Here is a 10,233-nt window from a genome sequence, read left to right as displayed (position 1 = left end):
TTCTTTAACTCAGCCTGTGTTCAAAGAAGGTGAGGGCCAAGTGGGAAGTATTTATGACTGGCCTGACATTGACACAACTACTTCCACTCACATTCCTTTAGCCAGAATTCAATCACAATGACACAACGCCTGGGGAAAAAAAAAATAAAGAACAATGAGACAACTTATGCAAATGAAGCTGAAAAGATGCATTCTAACTGTGCGGTCAGAATGAAAGGGAGAGCAAGAGTTTTACTGAGAAGTAACATGCTCTCATACAAAAAGTGATTTGTTATGGTCATCCCAGAAAAAAATATTACGCAGACATAGCCCAGCCCCCCCTTATCATTCAGTTTAACACAGTGGTTAAGAGTGAAATCTTTGGCGTATGACCGGGTCGCTCTGAGCCTTGGTTTTACCACTAGCAGACTGAGTGTACTTGGGTAGGACGTTGAACCTCTCTGAGCTATCTAATTTGTAAAAGGGGAAAACAGTACCTATCTCACAGAATGTTTGGAAGTATTAGCGTTTAATACATTCAGTGGCTAGAATAGTATCTGCCTATGGTAGTTTCACATGTTTGGGTTGGATTAGTAGGCAACTGTCAAATAGGCTCCTTCTTTTCATTGTTTCTTTTATGTCTGTACTCAAACTCAGTTTTAGTTAAAGTGTTCTATGTATGTGTGAAAAGTGCATGCTGTTTACAAATAGTATACTCTGAATACCTACTAAATCTCCATATCAATCAAAGCATTAATTTTTTTTGTTTTTTTTATTCTATCATATCTTTGTGATACTGAATTTGATTAAACATCCTCTTATAATTTTATAATCCTAAAACTTTTTCCATTTTTAAGGAATTTTATTTAATAAATAAAATAAATAATGGGTGATGTATATAGTTTTATTGGACATATTTGTTTAAATAGTACACATCTATATTACATTTGTCTTCCTTATGTTTATTTTTGTAAGTAAATTTTATCTTGAAAACATAAATTATTTACTTAATTGTTACATGTTTCCCTTCCTTGTATGGTCACATTTTCTAGTAACTGCTTATTTTTTACCTCTCTTTCTGAGTTTTTAAATAAAATTATATAACCAAGTTTTGCATGTTAGTACAATCTAGCTCTGTCTTTTAGTGGGAAAACTCATTCCTCTCACATTTCTTCTAATTCTAGTTAGAAATTATATGTTTTTAATATAATTTGGTTTATTGTAAATTCTATTTACTTGTTTCTCTTTATTTTTTGCTAGTTTGATCAAATTTTATTCAAGTTCCTTATTTTGCCATTTTGATGAAGTTATTACTGAATCCTATTTACCTATGCTAATTTATAAATATTGCATAGTTATCTCTTCCTTTACTGATCACTGCTCACATTGATAGTGATAATCAAAAATATAGTTCACTAATCTCATACAAAAACAAGATACCATACATCTTAACCTCAAATTTTGCTTGTGGCATTCACAAATCTAATTAAGATAATTCCATGTTTAGTCTTTCCCTCCTTTCCTTCCTTCCCTCCCTCCCTTCTTCCCCTCCCTATTTTCTTTCTTCTTTCTTTTCCTTCCTTCCTTCCTTCTTTCCTTCCTCCTTTCCCTCCTTCCCCTCCCCTCCTCTTCTCTTTCCTCCTCTCTCTCCCTTCCCTTACTTCCTTTCCTTCCTTTCCCTTCCTTTTCCTTCCTTCCTTCCTTTCCTTCCTTCCCTGTGCTTTTTTTTTTTTCTCTCTTTGTTCCTTCCTCTCTTCTCTCATTTTGTCCTTTCTTCCTTTTTGTTTACAGATTTGTTGTATACCATTCTTCAAAGCATCAGTTCTCTTTAGGCAAAAAGTAAAAGCCTTTCTGTAGTTGTAATCCTTTATATTACAATCCTGGGTAAAGATTATGATATATTTTTAATTCCCCTTTGCAATTCGAAGCCTCGGTATAGACCAGCAGGTACCCGACAAGTTCATCGTATGGGATGGTGACTCTATGATTCCAGGGGCTCCATGCCTCAGGGGGCCACGTTTTCTCTTCAACAGTCTCTGTGGCTGGCCTTTACAATAGGGTTGTTTTTTACAAGCCCATCTCATCCGACCAAGAGTGGCAAAATACCCGTCTAATTCTGTGCTTCCAAACTCATTAGTGCAAAATAATTATGGCACAATATGAGAAAAAGGACTGTCAGAATGAAAAGTGTTGTGTTGGGGCACTTGGATGGCTCAGTCAGTTAAGCACCTACCTTTGGCTTAGGTTATGATCCTAGGGTCCTGGGATTGAGCCCTACATTGGGTTCCCTTCTCAGTGGGAAGCCTGCTTTTCCCTCTCCTCCCCACTAGGGGCTCTTGATAGCTCTGCTCTCTCTCTCAATCTCTCAATAAAATCTTAAAAAAAAAAAAAAAAAAAAAAAAAAAGAAAATCATTGTGTCTTGGCTCTTGGCACCAAAAATTAAAAAATTAGAGAGTGGCACAAACTGAAAGCAGAAGACAAGCTTATTAAAACAGTAGTACACTTTCTAGGGGCACCTAGTTGGCTCTGTCAGTTAAGCATCTGCCTTCAGCTCAAGACATGATCCCAGGACCCTGGAATTGAGCCCTGCATCAGGTTCCCTACTTGTTGGGGAGACTCTTTCTCCCTCTCTACCTGCCTGCTGCTCCCACTGCTTGTACTCCCTGTCTCTGCCAAATAAGTAAATAAAATCTTAAAACAACAACAACAAAATGAACAAACAAGCAAACAAAAACACAGTATACTCTCTAAAGGAGAGTGGGCAGGTTCCAGAAAGTGTAATGAACTCCTAAGTTGTTTTGGGATAGGATATTTATTGGATCTTTCTGGGCTGGAAGGAACTATGATGTATAGTGGGGTGGTTTTTTAACGGAGACTACTTCCAGTCATTTGGGGGACTCATCCCACAGGTTCGGAGGGAGAGTTTTTGACCCTGTAAGGTTTTGATTTTGTAAGGTTTGTGTAGAACCATCATGGCACCCTTTCTCCATTAAGGTGGGAAGCTATAATCACAACACACATACATTATAATGAGTCTAGGGGTTATCCTGGGGGAGAGATGGGAGAGAAGAGCACATGTTTTGCACCTATGGCTCTTGGTATGTTAGCCTCAGAGTCTTAGAATCCACAATGTCTGGATGTTATACTCCCAGGGTTCTAATGTGTAAACTATTTAGCACTGTCTTTGTCTCCAGCTCATGTTTAACCCTCTACTTTATCAGAATGACTACAGATAACCAGTCTATTAATCTTAGATGTCCCAGATTCTGTTTTCCCCAATATCTAAGGATTTGTTGTTTTGATAAACATGTAACCATTTGTGGTGTGACAGCAAGAGTAGAAGTAGTGGAAGTGACATAGTTTGAACATTTCAGTCCTGCCTTCCTGTAAAAACAGCTCTTCATCCTCTGAGAGCTTGTCATTAGGTGATTTGCAGTTGATAGAGCAGAACCACAGGAATATGATCAAGACACCCTGTACACTTGAGACTTTATAACATAATAGGATTTGTTTGAATCATTCAGTCTAAAATTTATCCATGGCTGCTTTCACAAAATTGAAATCTTTCTTCTTTTGAGACACATTTTATAATATTATATCTTAAAGTAATTTTGTGTTTTAGTTATTCTTATCTTTTTTCCAGTTTCTTTTACTTTTTAGCCTTTCCTTTAGCATTTTTTTTTACTGATTTTATTTTTTTTTCTGATTTTCTTTTTGTACTTAGGTTTTCAATTAGCAATAATTGCGCCTCAGATAAACATCTTTGGCTACGATACTGCCACTGCGCAAAGCTTGTAGTTAGGTTTTCCAAGTCTGAATCCTTATCATGCATATTATTCCAAACAATTTAATTACTTTTATTTGATGTTTCATTTTATGCTATTTGTCTAAATTTCTAAACATTTATTGAATTTTCCTTTAGAGATAAATATTTATATTGCAGGCATACATGTCTTTAATCTCTGCAACATTTTTATTTTTCTCTTCTGTTTATCTTACTGATTTCTATTTATTTCTATTTCTTTTTCTGTCATTACTTTTGTGAATTTTAAGCCTTCATCGGCACATTTACCTTATTTTATTTTAAGATTTTATTTATTTATTTGACAGACGAACACAAGTAGGCAGAGAGGCAGGCAGAGAGAGAGGAGGAAGCAGGCCCCCTGCTGAGCAGAAAGCCCAATGTAGGGCTTGATCCCAGGACCCTGGGATCATTACCTGAGCCGAAGGCAGAGGCCCAACCTACTGAGCCATCCAGGTGCCCCAACATTTACCTTATTTTAAGGTATTGTTTAAAGATACCATCTGTATTTTTTAAACCATAAGGTATTTGTCTGAAATCTTCATGTGTTCTTTTTTTATAATTCAAATATTAAAATTAAGCTTTCATTGGTATGCATTTTTGAAAATTTACTATACACAAAAATGCAAGTTGTTTTCTTTATGATTATTCTCTATGTTTTAAAATGTCTGGTTACTTATTTTTCCAAAACCTTTAACATTAAGTATTCAAGAAAGGATACTGCCTCTACTTCTTTTGACAGTCTCCCTCATTTTGATTCACACTTTAAAGTGTTTTTCAGGAGAGGGAGTTAAGGTGGCAGAAGAGTAGGGGAACTTGTTTCATCTATTCTCTTGATTTAGCTAGGTAAATATCAAATCATTGAACACCTATAAGTTCAACCTCAAATGTGAGCAAAGAATTGCTGGAATTCTAAAACTAGAAAAGCAACCACTTTTTGCAAGATACAAGGTGCAGAAAAGTGAATCAGAAGGGATATATCAGAAGATGAATGTTGGGGGGCACTGAGCTTCTAAAGTAGTATAGAAAACCTTCAGGAAAAAAAAACCACATAGAACAACCCAAAGCAGCTTACAAAGTTTACTGAAAAACAGAACTGAAAATCTCCAGAGCTAGGGTAAAATAGTGTATAGAATTCAAAGTTTTTTCAAATGATTTTTTTAGCCTTCAGTTTAAAATTTTCCTTTTCTTTTTTTTTCCTTTTCAACTAGTTTCTTATTTTATCAACTCTTCATTTTTAAGTCTTTTTTTAACTTTCATATTCACATTTACACTTTACAGATATGTAATCATTTTTTGTTTCCTTTCACTGTATTCAATTTTATTTTCATATATGTAAGTTTTGCTTTCTTTACAATTCTGGGATTTAGTGTCTTCTAACAAACTAACCAAAATACACACAGGACCAAGTGGATCACCCTGTTTTTTCTGCCTGGGAGAATATATTCTCTCTCCCTGCCTTTTATTTTCTTCTCTTTTTCTTTTTCGGTTTCTGACTTTTCAGATTTGTCTACTGTGTGCTTTACTGGGTTGTGGTGGATATTTTTCATTTTGTTATCTCATTCATCCGTTTTCTCTGGGCAAAATGACTAGGAGGAATTCACAACAAAGGAAAGAACCAGAGGTAATAGTCTTTGCTACAATCTATTTGACACAGATATAAGTAAAATGTCAGAGCTGGAATTCAAGATAATGATTATAAAGTTACTAGCTGGGCTTCAAAAAAGCACAAGACACTACAGAATCTCTTAGTGCAGAAATAAAATCTAATCAGGCTGAAATTAAACATGCTTTAATTGAGATGCATGCTAAAATGGATGCTCTAACAGCTAGGGTAAATGAGGCAGAAGAGTCAGTATATAGAAGACAAGATGATGGAAAGGAAAGAAGCTGAGGAAAATAGAGAAAAAAACTAATGGACCACGAGGGGAGTCTTTGAGAAATCAATGATACCATAAAGCAAAACAATATTAGAACTATTGGGGTCCCAGAGGAAGAAGAAAGAGAGAAAAGGACAGAAGATATTAGAGCATCATAGCTGAGAACTTCCCTAATCTAGAGAAAGAAACAGATATTCAAGTCCAAGAGCTAGGCAATACCACTCTCAAAATCAACAAAGATAGATCAACACCCGAACATATAATAATGTGGCTTGCAAATTTCAGAGAAAATGAGAAAGTCCTGAAAGCAGCTCAAGACAAGAGTTTCCTAACCTACAGGGGTAGGAACATTAGACTGGCAGCAGACCTATCCACAGAGGTCTGGCAGAAAAGGCTGACATGATTTATTCATCATATTAAATTAGAAAGATATGTGGCCAAGAGTACTTTATTCAGCAAGGCTGTCATTCAGAATGGAAGGAGAAATGAAGAGCACAGGAAAAACAGAAAATAAAAGAATTTATGATAACTAGGCCAGCCTTCAAGAAATATTCAAGGGGTCCTGTAAATTAAGAGAGAGCCCAAAAGTAACACAGACCAGAAAGAAACAGAGACAATGTACAGAAACAGGGACTTTACAGGTAATACAATGGCACTAACTTCATATCTTTCAGTAGTTCATCTGAATGTAAATGGGTTAAATGCTCCAATCAAGATACTAGGTATCAGATTGGATAAAAAAGAAAAGATCCATCGATATGGTATCTATAAGATTCATTTTAAATATTTTTTTTTAGAGATTTTATTTATTTATTTGACAGACAGAGATCACAAGTAGGCAGAGAGGCAGGCAGAGAGAGAGAGGGAAGCAGGCTCCCTGCTGAGCAGAGAGCCTGATATGGGACTCCATCTTAGAACCCTGAGATCATGACTTGAGCCGAAGGCAGTGGCTTAACCCACTGAGCCATCCAGGCGCCCTACAAGATTCATTTTAAACCTAAAGACACATCCAGATTGAAAGTGAGTGGCTGGAGAACCATTTATTGTGCTACTGGACATCAAACAAAAGCTGGAATAGCAATCCTCATATCAGACAAATTAGATTTTAAGACAAAGTCCGTAGTAAGGGATGAAGAAGAACACTATATCATAATTAAAGGGTCTACTCAATAAGAAGATCTAACAGTTATAAATATTTATGCTCCTAATTTGGGAGCAGCTAATTATATCAACCAATTAATAACCAAATTAAAGACATTGATAATAATACAATAACAGTAGAGGACTTCAAATCCCACTCACAGCAACTGACAGATCATTCAAGCAGAAGATCAACAAGGAAACAAGGGCTTCGAATGACACACTGGACCAAATGGACTTCACATGTACATACAGTGTGTATGTAGGACAGGGGCATCTGTGTGGCTCAGTGGGTTAAGCCTCTGCCTTTGGCTCAGGTCATGATCCCCGGGTACTGGATCAAGTCCCACATCGGGATCTCTGCTCAGCAGGGAGCCTGCTTCCCGCCCCCCATGCCTGCCTCTCTGCCTACTTGTGGTCTCTCTCTCTCTCTCTCTCTGTCAAATAAATAAATAAATAAATAATCTTTTAAAAAAAAAAAAGAGAGAGAGAGAGAGAAAGAAAAGAAATAAAGGACAATAACCATATGATCTTCTCAATTGATCCAGAAAAGCATTTGATGAAATACAGTATCCTTTTTTGACTATAACTCTCCACAGAGTATGGCTAGAGGGAATATACCTCAGTATCATAAAAGCCATCTATGAAAAGCCCACAGAGACTATCATTCCCAATGGAGGAAAACTGAGATCTTTTCCCTAAGGTCAGGATGCCCACTCTCACCCTTGTTGTTCAACATAGTACTAGACATCCTAGCCTCAGTAGTCAGAAAACAAAAAGAAATAAAATGCATTCAAATTGGCAAAGAAGTAAAACTTTCACTCTTCGCAGATGACATGATATTCTATATGGAAAACTCAAAAGTTTCCTCCCCCATATTGCTAGAACTCATATAATCATTCAGCAATGTGGCAGGATATAAAATCAGCGTGCAGAAATCAGTTGCATTTCTATACACTAACAATGAGACAGAAAAAAGAGAAATTAAATAATCAATCCCATTTACAATTGCACCAAAAAACAGAAGACACCTAGGAATAAACCTAACCAAAGAGGTAAAGATCTTTACTCTGAAAACTACAGAATTCTTATAAAAGAAATTCTTATAAAAGAATGTCCAATGGAAAAAAGACAGTCTCTTCAACAAATGGTGTTGGGATAATTGGACAAACACATGTGGAAGAATGAAACTGGACCATTTTCTTACGTGATACACAAAGATAAACTCAAAATGGATTAAAGACCTAAATGTGAGACAGGAATCTGTCAAAATCCTGGATGAGAACATAGGCAGCAAATTCCTCAATCTTGGCCACAGCAACTTCTTGCTAGACACATCTCCAAAGGCAAGGGAAACAAAACTAAACATGAACTACTGGGACTTCAACAAGATTAAAACCTTCTGCACAGAAAAGGAAATGATCAACAAAACTAAAAGGCAACCTACAGAATGGGAAAGATATTTGCAAATGACATATCCGGTAAAGGGCAATTGTCCAAGATCTATAAAGAGCTTATCAAACTCAACACCCAAAAGACAAATAATCCAGCCATGAAATGGGCAGAAGACATAAACAGACTTTTCTCCAAAGAAGAATGTAAATGGCTAATAGACCCATGAAAAAGTGCTCCACATCCCTTGACATCAGGGAAATACAAATCAAAACCTCAATGAGATACCACTTCATACTGATCAGAAGGGCTAAAATTAACAAGTCAAGAAAAGACAAATATCGGCGAGGATATGGAGAAAGGGGAACCCTCTCACACTGTTGGTGGGAATGCGAGCTGGTATAGTCACTCTGGAAAACATTATGGAGGTTCCTCAAGAAGTTAAAAATAGAGCTACCCAATGACCCAACAACTGCACTACCAGGAATTTACTCCAAAGGTAAAAATGCGTTGATCCAAAGGGGTACCTGCCCCTCAATATTTATAGCAGTGATTTCCACAACAGCCAAACTGTGGAAAGAATCCAAATGTCCATTGACAGGTGACTGGATGAAGATGTGGCATATATATGCAATAGAATATAACTCAACCATCAGGAAGGATGTATACTTACTATTTATATCAATGTGGGTGGAACTGGAGGGTATTATACTGAGCAAAATAAGTTAATCAGAAAAACATAATTATCATATGGTATCACTCATATGTGGAATATAAGAAACAGCACAGAGGATCATACCCCTATGGTTATGGGAGGGAAAATTGAATAGGAAGTTAACAGAGAGGGAGAAAAACCATGAGAGACCCTTAACTATAGGAAAAAAACTAAAGCTTACTGGAAGGAAATGTGTGGGATGATGGGCTAATTCAGTGATGTCCATTAAGGAGGGCATGTGATGTAATGAGCAGTGGGTGTTATATGCAACTGGATGAATTATTGAACTCTAAAACTGAAAATAATGATGCAATATATGTTGGCTAGTTGAATTTAAATTTTAAAAAAATGTGTCAATGTCCTTCATAGAATATAAAAAGTTTATGCTTTTGTTTGTTTGTTTTAGTGAATCCATTAGAATTTGAGGAGAGTAAAATAACAATAATCTTTCTCCATAATTTGGAAAAACAAGTCTATTAACCTTAAAAATATAATCTGCCAAAAAATAGTCACTCACTCTATTAGTATATCTCAAGCTCTGTTCATTTGTTTTCTCGGCCTTTTATCCAATCAATCAATTATCAGATTTCTGAAGTATAAGGCAATCTAATTAACCCAGAAAAACAATTATGACCAAAAAATATAATTTTTGTTCTCTTGACAATCAATACCTTTTTGATCAGATAATCATAAAAATTATGTATGGGCAATTAAAATAAAATAAGTGTTAAAAAGAAAAGGCATACAGTATAATGGAAATAACCAACAAGGAAAGTTAATTATGTAAGAGGAAGGATCAAGGAACTCTCTTGAGCAATGTGTTTAGCTAAGATCTGTAGGTTGAGTAGGAAAATTTTTTTTAGAGTGGGGTAAGTATTTTAAAGAAATAGATGGAAAATGAGGTGATAGGAGCTAATGTGACAACTTCGAGATCTGTTAGAAGGCCAACGTAGTTTCAACACAGAGAGCTACTAGAAGAATGATGTGAGATGATGCAAGATCTAGAACATCCAGGTCTTCACAAGCCATGAGAGAGATTTTAATTTTATTATAAGAAAAAAGGGAAACTGTGTTGGTCATCATTAATTGCCTACCAATGATCACTTCTTACATTGTAAAGAAACAGATTAAAGACTTCACCCATCCTCTCTTGCAACATTAATAATGTGACTAAATCCTAACCAATCATAGAAAGATAAAGTATTTGTTCAAAATGTAGAGTGCCTGTTTAGAAGGCACTCTAGAAGTTAGTTTCTTCTGTTTAGAAGAAACTGACTCAGGTGTGAGGAACACATTTTCTTCTACCAACTTTCTAGAATATGGA

The 10,233-nt window shown here is 35.9% G+C and overlaps 1 pseudogene; it reads right to left on the bottom strand.

Annotated features, from left to right (window-relative positions):
- Positions 1-3,689: 3,689 nt before the first annotated feature.
- Positions 3,690-3,773, bottom strand: LOC122908008 (annotated as a pseudogene).
- Positions 3,774-10,233: the final 6,460 nt, after the last annotated feature.

This window comes from Neovison vison, chromosome 5, assembly GCF_020171115.1.
Source record: "Neovison vison isolate M4711 chromosome 5, ASM_NN_V1, whole genome shotgun sequence".
Lineage (NCBI taxonomy): Eukaryota > Metazoa > Chordata > Mammalia > Carnivora > Mustelidae > Neogale > Neogale vison.
Note: the sequence above shows the minus strand (reverse complement) of the source record. Positions and strands in the feature narration are given on the sequence as shown.